The sequence below is a fragment of the Copadichromis virginalis genome, linkage group LG15, assembly GCF_057382275.1.
Source record: "Copadichromis virginalis isolate Kocher_CV1m ecotype Utaka linkage group LG15, C_Virginalis_male_GT1.1, whole genome shotgun sequence".
Classification (NCBI taxonomy): Eukaryota; Metazoa; Chordata; class Actinopteri; order Cichliformes; family Cichlidae; genus Copadichromis; species Copadichromis virginalis.
The window spans coordinates 35,819,381-35,832,527 of NC_140632.1; the positions used below are offsets into that span (position 1 = coordinate 35,819,381).

A 13,147-nucleotide genomic window follows, 5' to 3' on the forward strand; every position below is an offset into this window, starting at 1 on the left:
TCTGCATGGACCTTGGAGAAACGGACCTGATTTATTGTGAACATTTCGGACCTTGAAACCATCGCGATCTGCGCGGGAGCGGATGAAGTGGACAAGATCCTCTCTGAGAGTTGAACAAGATCCTCTCTGAGAGTTGAACATTAGAAGTGTGCTGGCTAGGTTTTTTTTATGGGATCGTGAGACCTGGATCTCTTCCTGACGAGGAAGATGGCGAGCCTTTCCCTTTGAACCGAACCGAACCACAGCCATTCTGAGTTGGCCCAGAAGGGCAGGTTGCTCTTCTCTCACGAACAATTGCAACAGTGCGGTAGGACGAAATCGCACCAATCACAAACTTTTGACCTGTTGGATTTGACTTGACTGAACACTGACTATTAAGCCGGCAAGACTGACATATCTGAGCTCAGATAGGATTCTGACTGTTATTATTATTGCTGTCACTGTATTTTATTTTATGTTTTCATTCCTGTTCATAAAATGCTGTTAAATTGTTGCTAAATAGTTTAATACAATTCATAGCAACTTTACCTGTGGCTCCAGTCATTCTTCTCCACGCAACTCCCTTTATCCCTCCTGCGAATCTAGCTATTGGCCCATTCTCTCCATCTTACTTTAATTTCCCCTACCCTATCCTGTACTTGGCTACATTATCTTCAAATTACATTTTGCTATTATATTCTAGCATCAAATACACAATTTTCAAATGGAGGCCTTATAACAGATTGTATTGTTCTCTTCCAAGATGGTTGCTGGCATCCACCAGTAACCTTTCAAAACAAAATGTCTAATTTCACTGCATTGACAGTAGGTAAAGAATTAAACTGACATTACTCCTCCACTGAATCTATATAAATCAACAGTTAAATAATGTCAGTTCTTCCGTGTTCTCTGGAATCAATCACAGCAAAGAAATTAGACTGTTTCTTTTGAAAAATGTTGGGAAAGAACAAATCAAAACATTCTATTTAAGGCCTCTGACGTCAAGATTCAGTTAAACAACAATTATAACTAAACAATTTGAGGTAATGTTAGTTTCCATTAACATTAAATTAGGTTACTGAATTGGCAAACACCTTCCTATTAACACTACCCATTTTACCCCAATAACTAAAGAAATTAGCACCTGCAGGTCAAAACCTTTATTCAAGAGATGCAAAAATAACATTGATACAGTGACTGTCAAAAAATACAGCACTGATCATACTGTGACATCTTGGTTCAAAACAGCACACTTAGAAATATTCAACGTTCTTTACTTCAAATGAATGAAACTGAAAATACCATTTCACACGACCCATATGGGATATTTAGACTGTATAACTGTTCATGCTACATCTCTTCACTAGTAAAAGAAAGAAAAAATACAAAGAGAAATTTAAAAATGCTGCCAAACAGACAGAGAACTTGTACAGAGCAAAAGGAAAAACAAACAACAACAACAAAAACGGCTTGTCCTCATGGCAGTTGCAGAGTATATAAAAATGAACCCTGCGATCCGTTTCTGGAATTGAGCTTCAAAATGCAGCAGAACAAGTGTGAGATTTAAATGTCCTCTCACCTAGAGCTGGTCACCTCACATGCATAACAGTGAGCTTTCCTTGCAGGAGCAGTTTTGTCTCAGTTGTGAGCTTTTCTTGAGAGCTGAGTTGCATCCAACTCCATTACCACCCTTTGAATCACCTCAAAAGTGTAGCAGAGTTGTGATGGGTAACTCATGTTGAAGGAATAAAAAAGGTCCAAACAGCATGGCTACTGCAAAGGTCACGTTATCCAGATCTTGAAGAACTACTATACCCTCGATGATGATGCCAACGTCAGAAAAGTCATTGCCTGGTGCATCCTCTGGAGACAGATGTTCATTGTGGTTTTCTCAATCTGTGCAGTGGCCTCAGTCAAGTCCTGGTTAAACACAAAACATTTCTTTAAGATTCCTTTTTAAACTCATCTCTTTTGAATCTACCAGTTCTAATGTTAGAGTAATTTAAACCAATGCAAGCAACATAGTAAATAGCTATAGCCAAAGAGTGGCCTGCCATGCTGCCATTCATGGTCTAACAGAGTTTCTAAGACAGAGTGAAAAACATAATAATTTCAAATGCTTTACATTAGTTTTTGTTAGAAAGACACCGGCCCATCAGAAATCCAGGTTTTGTCACTCAGAAGATGTTAGAATTTAGACTTTCAGCCTCACAATTTGGTTAGCTGTTGGTCTTTTTTTTTTTTTCAAACAAAAGCTAATGTAAATACTGGTGGGATTTTCCTTTGTTCACTAGAATGACAAATTTAAAGTTTTTTCACACTGATGTGACCCCTAATATAGGGGGGTGGGGCCTCAAGGGGGGGCGGCCGAGTTCACTACCAGGCCTCATGTGAACTTCAAATTATTAAAGAGGACTACTGGTCCTAACCAGTCCAATGAGGATCAAGTGGATAACTAAATGCATTTTTAAATGTTGCAAAGCCACAATCTACTCATAAAACACTCACCATGAACTCCTGCACCAAGATGTTGCAATTGTCTTTCACACGGATGCGGAGCACTTTGATGAGACTCCCTTCGAGCATTAACGTCATCCTAAAGTATTATAACAAAGAAAACAGAGATTTGTGAACTTTTCAGTAGCACAGAAGAAAATGATCCCAGACAAAAACTTAAACCAGTCAACATGCAACACCAGCATCTACAAAGAAATATCAAAAGTTTCTGTTTGACATCAACTTTATGGATATATCGTTTCCAGAACATTTATTTTTTTAAAAAGATAAATTTTTCTCAGTGGGCCAGTAAATGCATAACGAAAATTATGGCATCCTTTCGGTGGAATCAGTACTCACGGGTAATAGTTGACTGTTTCAATGGATGCAGCATAAAAATCTTTTACTGACCTAATGCAATACATATACACTTTGTAGTTAAAGAATTTTAAAGTTCTTACTGTCATCATGGCAGCTACATCCTTTAGCTTTGTGCCCTGTTCCCCCGATCACTTTGCAAACACTTTCAGCAGACTGTCAGAGAGAAACTCAGCTCCGTCAGAAACCTTGACTGTATGCATGGTTGGGATGCACTGGAATGCTGCATTTCATCTAAAATGACATAAAATTATTTTGAAATAACAGCAGGCACTGTGCTTGGTTAATCAGTAATGTTTTGTTGAATAAAAACTGTGTTTCCAGATCTTATGGGATTAAAAAAATCCAAAGATGTTTGTTTCTGATTTGCAACCCAAGAACCCACAAGTTACAACCTCATTTTAGTTCAAGTGTGCATTAATGCGAGTCCAGTAATCACCTTTCTGACAATACATACAGGTTAAACCTATGGCAGATTTTGGATTTCTCAGTTGTATTAATAGGGTGGTCTATTTGAGTATGCATGCACCTAATAATTATAAAAAACCTATTATAATTAAGTTACAGAAACCTTAAGCGAAAATAGAATATACTTTCTTACCATAACACCTTGAACCCACAATCCATCAGCTGACTCCTGGTGAAATGCAGAATAGATGTGGTCTCTCAATGTGCAGCAAAAAAAAACAAAAACAAAAGGACAGCAGGTGAGGGCAGGAGGGGTAGGGATGTAAGCTAGCATAATGCCGCCGATGATATTAGCTAAAGCTGTTCAATGTCCAAAATCTCACTAACACCACGGTGCAGTAAATACACAATGTAACTGAAGAGTCAGTTGGCAAATCTATTCACACAGAAAACCAAATTATGTTATGAGTGCCTCGTAATTAGGTTTAATGTGATATTACGGCTCTTGTGCCAAAGACAAATTCAAATGAAAAAGCGCCAATTCTTTGACAACAGATAAAACAGCAAATAAGCTAACGGCTCTTTTTTAGCATGTTACATGGCGGCACTCTAGACGTTTAACTACATTTGGCTGAAATATGGTAAATATTAATTCAAAAAATCAAGACATACCAAAAACGTAGAGTTGGCTGCTCGACTTGACTGAGATGGATGCATTTTTTAAACCACGATCCAAAGCCCGCGAGATGAAATCACGCGTGGTTTCACGAGATTTAACGTTGCTATCTTATTGACTTACTTCACCTGAACATGATATGAACAATTTAATACACCCTTTCTGCATATCATGTAGTTTTTACACTATATAGTTACATTTATCTTTAAAACATGAGGCAATTGCGTTAAATACATGCAAGATGCTTACATAAATCCAAGAGATGGCCAGTCCCTTTTTTTCAGTGTGAAACGTAACATGTGTGAATTTGCCCGGGCTAGTTAAGTCAGTAGGGGAGGGAATTTGAAATCAGAAGTTACAGTGGAAAAAAATAAGTTATGTATTCAATTTCTTTAAGTAATTACAACTTGAATTTTATTTTGAACCCACTAACATTGGGATTTAATTTCAAATGACATATAAAATTAATTTAATGTAATTACCAACATTATTAATTCAACACAACCCAAAAAAATAAAGTTTGCAACTTAGAAGGTCTATCTTAATCAATAAATTAGAATTTTTATGTTGCAGCCATGGATTTAATCAAGTGGTGGTAAAAGGCCTGATGAATTACTTTTTAGAGTGTAGTACATTAACGTAGTTGTAAACAGCATGATAATATATTAAGTAATCCAAAGTATTCAGAATACGTTACTCTCATTGAGTAACGTAACGGAATACGTTACAGAATACATTTTGGGGCATGTATTCTGTAATATGTAGTGGAATACATTTTAAAAGTAACCGTCAGAACACTGTCTGTAAATAGTTTGAAATGTTTATATATTAAAAAAAAACTGCCTTGGCTGCATTTTTAGGTAAACAGCTGCGAAAGTAACTATATAATTAATTGTCCAACATTGGTCATTATATACTGTAATTTGCAGACAGAGTTACAGGACTCTCTCCCAGACCACAGACTCATACTCATAATACAAGTCAGAGCTTTATTAAAAAAAAAAAAAGAAAGTTGTGTTTTCAAAATTGGACATTTACTTCCAATAGTGTTAACATACTACACAGGTCATGAACAAGATTTTTTGAAATTTTCATTGTAAGTGGGCTGAAGCACTTAATTAAAAGTAGTCTAACATAAATGTAAATGCTGTAATTTGATTATTTTATTAAACTATGTAACTTGGATGGATTCGATGCTTGCGTGACGACAGAGCACACGTCTAATGTTGCTCACAGTAGTCCAAGGGACCGCTCAGGGAGTTTGTGTTTTCGCTCAGACACATGAAAAATTAGAGGGAACATTGTCCCACATCACTACACCACCAGCAGCAGTCTGCACTGTTAACACAAAGCAGGTTCAGTCCATGGATCCCTGTTGTTAACATCAAATTCTGTCTCTACCATCTGCACCATTCAAGCAGAAATTGAATTTCCTCAGACCAAGCTACATTCTTCCAATTTTTAAATGCCTAGTTTTGGTGAGCCTATACCCACTGCAACCTCAGACTTCTGTTCCTGGCTGACAGCAGGGGGAACCAGTGTTTTCTGCTGTATTTGCGCATCCAGCTCACAGACATGTTGAGCATACTAACATTTATTTCTGCTAATCACAATTGGACAGGATGACTGCTAATTTAGCCATGCATTTACATACTATAACATTTACATGATTGTTGGTGCTAGAGCTAGTTTTAAAATTTATAAAACTGCTGATGTTCAGTGACCACCTGCTTTACTGACAAAAAAAGTTGATTAGAAAGGTTAGAGTCCAATAAATAAGTTTCATATCTGTACAATATTATGCAGTTAGATCTGTAAGAATGTGACCAATGACTTAGTATATGACCACAATAGATTAAAAAACAACAACAAAAAAAAAAAAACAAGATTTAACTGAAGTTCAAACTTTCAGCTTTTATTCAGGGGTTTAACAAATGTAACAACTAGCAAAGTCTATAGCACTCTTGATGATGTCAGTCTACAATCCTGACATGTGTTCATTAATGTGAACAAAGGATTAACAACAAGGTACAAGTCCTTATAATCCTTATATTTAAAATTATGCTAGTTTGTCCAATTACAAAGATGGTAATGACCCAAATTTTTATGACCCAACCTGTAAAATGTTCCAAAACAAACAAATAAATAGGTGTAATGTCTAACACAAAAAACTGACGTCTTACAGAAAAATCACATCAATTCTTTTTTTTTCCATTTTTCATGAAAAGAAGAGTAATCGGTCCTGAAAAATGTTTCATAATGACAACAAATGAAAGGAACAGAGAAAAGCTGTAGCCTCTGATGTTTGTACTTTGCATGCTTTTTTTCTTTCTGTTTTTTTGTTTGTTTGTTTTTTGGAGGGGGTGGGAGGGTACTGTTCAATGTATGGTTTTTGTTCCGTATTCAAATCTATAAACATCCACACCTACTGTATGTAGTAGACATGTACGTGTATATTGTGTGATTTGTAAATCTCTCTGTGTTTGTGCAACTTTCCCCTTGAGCACGCTATTAGGCATGTTAGTAGCACTGTGTGAGACAGCTCAAAAGAAGCAACAGAAGGCACATTTGGTGTGTGGTGCTGCCTTGCTCATCAGTTGTGGCAAGCTGCTACATCCTGTTAAACCTTTGTTTCCTGGATGTTAAACTCAAAGCTTCCCAAGTAAAGGCAAGAGAAGTAAATAAACATATTTGGGTTCAATAAAAACCATGAATTGGCTGAGTTTTGGAAATCCAAAAGGTTTCCATCCAAGCATTCCTACTACCCACGAGGGCATCAGGACACACTGGGCAGGTTTCATCAGATGTTCAAACTCATGTTTCAAAAATACCATGTAAAGTCCAATATAAAATGGGATTAGGTAGTCTGGCACTGTTATTGTTCATCATTCAGGAAACCACACATGAGGCTTTCCTTTAGTCTGGCTGGGAGAAGTGACTTGCAGACAGGCCCAGCCAAACGCACCTTACTTACTTGCATCCTTTCTCTGAATAAACGTACTTAGTGCCTGACTATGTAAGTTTATTCAGGGAAAAGATGCAAATTCCTAGTAAATGGACTGAAACTTGTATAGCACCTTCCTACTCTATTTGAGCACTCAAAACATTTTCTTGCCTTATTATGCATGCGCTTTTTTAATAACTAAACACACTCAAACCCTGATGAATGCATCAGGGACTCAGCAACTTGCCCAAAGATATTTTGACATGCATACTGCAGGAGCTGGGGTTCAAACTACCAACCAATAATGACAGAAGACCAGTTAAGAAAAGGACAAGCCCTTAGAGACCATCTATGCTTGAAATTTATTGCCATGTATGGACGGTGTTATAGAAAGAGGAACTTCTGTGTCTGTTTTTAGCCATCTAAGATGTACCATTTACTGTAATCGATGTATTTGATCTGTAATTGACGCAAGAAGAGGCGTTACCCTGATGTTACAAAATCATTTTCAAGTGTATTCTTAGCAGGAGACGTGTGCTGATGTGATGCTGCATACTTCTTCTCCTGCGTGTGTTTTAATAAACTCATTGTTTGATTGCACTCTCTGTTGGTTTGTTTCATTGCTCAACATTTTCGAACTTGTGACAGTAGACTACCTATTCTTCTCCTTGACCTACAGCTGCTCCCTCACTGCTGCTGAAATGACAAGAAAACTTTCAGTCACCATTTTCAGCCAGGTGCTTTGGTTTTGTTACCACTGGTGGATGGCTTAGAACTTTGTTTTGGGGTCCTTGAGCAGAGTTGACACAGGTTAGGAAATTAAAACCCAGGTCAGGAAGAAAGAGTCCTGAGCATGTACAGTAATTTCAATACGTTAAAAAAAATTTGTTTTTCTAGAAAGACTTGTGCTATGAATCTGTGAGTCCTGAATCTTGTGGCTCTGCTGTCATGACTTTGGTATCATCCACTTACAGTCCCTAAGAGGAGAGGTTGTGTCAACATGCAGTTCCATGGGTAAAATCCAGAAGTGTGATAAGCAGAGGTGTGGACTCGAGTCACATGACTTGGACTCGAGTCAGACTCGAGTCATTAATTTTATGACTTTAGACTTGACTTGAAAAAATGTTCTAAGACTTGTGACTTGACTTGGACTTTTACACCAATGACCTGGGACTTGAATTGGACTTGAACCGGTTTACTTGAAAAGACTTGATATTTTACCCCAAATATAAAATTTAACATGCATATTATATAGAGATTGAAAATGTGACGTCATTCACGGGTAGAACCGCAAAGGATTCTGGGAACTCGTGGCAAGAGGTACTAGCGCACGCAGGCTTTCAATTGAAATCAGTTACACAGCGATAAAAAGAAACACAAAAATGTCAAGAAGCTGTTGTATTATTAACTGCAATAGCCGGTCGCATGACAGCCACGGGAAGCCGACGGGTAAAGAGATCGGTTGTTATCGGATTACGTCGTTGAAGAGAAATTGTTCGAGCCATGTTTCCGAAGTAACAAAGAGGCGACGGGTGGCCTGGATTGCAGCCATTCGAAGACCAAATATAACGTCCCAGAACCCTCCAGCTCACAGGTTAGTCTGCTCCAAGCATTTCCACAAAGGTCAGTCTGCTGTTGTAGTTAATGCGTCATTTTCATAACATAATTGGTGATATAGGTTACAAGCAAGTCTGGCGCTGAACAGAAATTGTCGCGCTATGCTCCTTTGTTTATTGTGCATAAATAGTGAATTGTCCTGACACAATATTGCGTTTCGCTTCTGTTATTATGGTACATTGACAAAAACATATACTTTTATTCACAGGGTAAAACAGTTGTTTTGTATCACTAATTGCCCAGTGCGATTACAGCATACAATATTATTGTCACTGCTACATTTCTGTAACGCGAACCAGAAATTATTTCCACTGCTAATTAATTACCATTGAGCTCAAAGGTCCTATTAATAAACGGTTAACGAATGTGTATTTATGACGACGATTTGTGAGACTGGTAAACTTATGATAGGTACGATGGTCTTTACTTTCTACACAGTGCATTTCAAGGTCCTGCACCCATCCGTCGGTAAACTGTACCTGGGCTTGTTGCAGTGACTGGAAGTTACTAAACTTCACGAGTGTATGCACTCACTCCAAGAAGCGTATAATTATAAATATGCATATAAATATGCTAGGATGAGATAGCTGACTTCATCTAACTAGCAAATGTTGTCCAGGCTACGTTGGTGATGCAGTTTTTTTTTTAAATGTGTATGATATTTTTGTCATGCGATTTTAAAGCCGGTCCTACAACCGCATCCAAGAATAACATGCAGCTTATCTCAGAACTGTCGGTGAAAATTATTCTTGGAGCTAGGTTTAATTGAGCTGCATTTTAAAGAGGTGCAATTTCACAATTTGTGTATATTTTCTACGTTCACTATTTTGTCATGTGTTGAGAAAAACACAGATTTAAAAATTACATGGTCTAATATTTACATTTAGCATATAACTGCAACATTCTTTTTTTCGTTTTTTTTTTAAAGACTCGAAAGGACTTGAAATTCAAAATTTCAGACTTGTGACTTTACTTGGACTTTTACACCAGTGACTTGAGACTCGACTCTGACTTGCCTGACATTACTTGAGACTTGACTTGAGACTTGAGGATAAAGACTTGAGACTTGCAAAACAATGACTTGGTCCCACCTCTGGTGATAACCACACCTAAACCATGACGCGTTTGCTGGTGCAAGCTGATTACGGTCCAAGTAAAGAATGAGATTAATAAACGGTTTTGTCCTGACTAGTTCCCACTAGTCTTCACTTCCTTTGCCAAGGACCCTGTGTCATGGGGTAACCCCTGCCCTCTAGAGGACTAAGGCTGCATATAGCCCACAACATGCTAGAAAAGCAATTTCTATTTCATTACATCTCGCCGGCAAAACAGAATTGATGTTTTAGTTGTGAATGAAAGGTTAATGCTGATGTTGACCATTCCTTGATTATTTTGTTTTAAGTCCTAATCCTTCTAAGCATTTCCTAAGTTATTTTCATACTATAAAAAGTATGCAGTGAGCCCATGCATTCAAAACCATTTATTTCAAAGTTAGACTATCAGTATTACCAGAATGTTTAAAGGTTTCTCTGCTCCATGTTGCCACCATCTTGGAGATCCAGACTGTTGAACAAAAAACGGTAAATTCCAAGCCTCTTTATAGTAGGGGGAGTTTTTAAAAACTAAAAATAGTCTTTTAATCAGTGTGATTAACTTCTCTATTTGTGATTTTTGTGTAAAAGCTTCAGAAGAGATAAATAAAATATTTTTTGTCTTGTGTTTTGGGTAAAAATATTTAGAACAACATTGATTCTAATATACATCTAATATACATATATAATTAATCAATTTTAGTATATACATATACTAAAATTGATTCATGCTTGCATGGTTTCTTCTGGGGGAGGGCCTTAAGCTTCATAAGCTTGAGTTAATTAGAGGGAGTCAAAGGCTAGGCCCAATAGCCATGGGCCTAGCCTTTGACATTTTATTTAGTTTATTTATACTTTACAGATTTCATTTTTTCTTTTCTTTCTTTTTTTTTTTTTTTTTTTTTAACAATTTTAAGTTTCTGTGAAGGTCCTGGGAAGCATCTCCCTCACTAAGGTGAAGCACACACCCACAACGTCTGACAGGAAGTTTTGATTTTGTTATGCTTTTGTTTTGAAGTCCACTAACCACACTCTCTCTTTCAAGGTCAGCTTCCTGAAGATTCATGGAGTGCACACATTCCATAATGATGTTCACCTGATTGAAGTTCCCCAATTATCCGCTGTTAGTGGGGTAAACCATCAGATGAGAGTTGAGGGCGGGAGTGGGCTTAATCTTCAGTTTGATTTGATTTAATTAGTTTGCATATTATTTAGCTGGGGTGTGTTTGTAGTCAAATATATGTGAGGTGTGTTAAAATAACTGCAGTGTTTCACTGTATATGTTTATTTGGATCTAGACTGTGTCAGGGGAAATCTTTTAAATTATATTGGTGGTGGTATGTCTGGTGCCTATTTAAATGGCCTGCATTTGTATAGCGCTTTTCTAGTACCTAAGGACCCCAAAGCGCTTCACACTACATTCAGTCATTCACTCATTCACACGCACATTCACACACTGGTGATGGCAAGCTACATTGTAGCCACAGCTGCCCTGGGGCGCACTGACAGAGGCGAGGCTGCCGGACACTCTGACCACCACCAGTAGGCAAACGTGGGGTTAATATCTTGCCCAAGGATATTTGGCATGCAGCCAGGAGGCAGCCTGGGATCAAACCACCAACCTTCTGATTAGTGGCTGACCTGCTCTGCCACCTGAGCTACAGCCACCCGTGCTTTTGCTTTTGCCGCACCAAAACTCTGGAACAGCTTGCCGATTGATGTCCGTGCGTCGGAATCCACCCAATCCTTTAAATCACGTTTAAAAACCCACCTGTTTAAGCTTGCCTTCCAAACAACTTACTTTTTAACTTTTCCCCGGTTCATGTTTGTTGCCACGTCACCATCTTATAACTGTATTTTCTTTTGCTGATAATTATATTTTCCTGGTCCTTTACTGCTGTAACCCCGCAAATGTCTGTGAAGCACTTTGATGTAACTGAGACTTTTAAATGTGCTATAGAAATAAAATTGAAACTGAAACTGTCAGTGTGAGCCAAGTTTTCCCTATGGTTGTATAGGAACAGGAAACAACTAAAAAAAGGTCAAGCTAAACAAAGGTAGTTATAGGGCACAAGGCATGTTATGCCCAGGGCATTATGGCATGTGACTGTGAAGTAAAGTTTCCAACTGAGCATTGGATAGTCATCATCAGCAGATGAAGTTTTTCTCACTCTGAACAAGGTCACTGCAGCTCGGACCAGGGCACGTGTTGTGTCAGACAAAGTTCTGATAACTTCTAATCTGAAGGTTTCCCCATTGAAATGATTAATGTAGCAAATGAGTCTTTCTTCTTTATAATGACTACCTGTTTTGAGTATCCCGGGAGCCCTATCAAGAAGGTTGAGGGATAGTCAAGAGGACTAGTTAAAATGATGGGTAGCCATTTTAACAGAGAAAGAATCAACATTAATCATCTGGTAAACATGTGTCCTAAATTTATTAAAATTGCACAGTTGGAATAGGCTGCTTTTGACTGGCGTAACCTTGGGACACCAAAACATTTGCAAAAAACCTTCTGAAATATTATAGAAAAATATACCTACATGGTCTGAATGGAAAACAGTTGGTAGGGTGAGGGTAAATGATTAGTCTGAATGATTAAAAAAAATAGTGGAAAACCCAAAAGACTGAAAACTTTCTGTATGCATTTTATATTTGAAGCATTAATGAGAAGTAGAAAATAAGTTTTGTAAGGTTTAGGTGAAGGTTTTCTGGATTTTCTGCCTGCACTCACAAACTCATTCAGGTAGTTAAGGGAAGAATATTTCTTACTTACTAAGGAGACTTGAAACTCACATAATGGGTCTCATTTGGGGTTTACAAGTTTGCCAAATGAACTCTTGGCTGGATCCACAGTGAGCACAGAGCTTCAAATGCTGATGTTGTGCAAGGTTTGATTTGTGCAAGCCTTTTTTTCTAAGAGGATGCCCTATTTTTTTCTTGTTTTTGATGTATGTATTTAGCACATCACTGGTGGCGCCAGGAGGCATTTGTATAAATACAAGGATAGCTTGAAGCGGGATGTTTTCATAACTTCTAAAAGGCCAAAACTTCCTCATCTTTGCTTTTATCTCAAAGACTTCATGAAGATTGCTCCAAAACAATGAAATATGGATTGAAGGATTAGGTTGCTGATATAATAAGAGAATCGAATTTATGAAACTGAAAAAAAGAGAAAAAGGTACAATACAAAAAGGGTACTTTTTTGTATTGTACCTTTTTCTCTTTAATACTCTTTTCATTTTATTTGTCTGCTCTGTTATGATCACTTATATAGAATCGGGAAAAAGTCTTTAAACCCGCATTTTTTTCCAAGACAATAATCACTTGAAGATGTTTCATATAATTTAAAATTCTAAGTCATGAAGCTAGTCATTCGAGTTGGCTGTTACAGCCTTTGTTGAATATTACATCGCACATCACAACATGACCTCTTGGTCATGACTCCTTAGAGAACCTCATGTTCTACAACTCACTTTCCCCCTGCTGAAATATGCTGAAACTTTAACTTGTTTTTCATTTAGAAGAAAAAAACAGAATAATACTTTTCAAAAAACC

The 13,147-nt window shown here is 37.5% G+C and overlaps 1 long non-coding RNA gene across 1 annotated transcript; it reads right to left on the reverse strand.

Annotated features, from left to right (window-relative positions):
• Nucleotides 1-1,642: 1,642 nt before the first annotated feature.
• On the reverse strand, nt 1,643-4,220 carry LOC146692899 (uncharacterized). Its single transcript, XR_014915305.1, has 4 exons — nt 3,455-4,220; nt 2,937-3,087; nt 2,488-2,575; nt 1,643-1,899 (listed from the first exon to the last, which is right to left on the reverse strand). It is a non-coding gene; the product is annotated as an uncharacterized LOC146692899 (long non-coding RNA).
• Between the last annotated feature and the right edge of the window lie 8,927 nt (nt 4,221-13,147).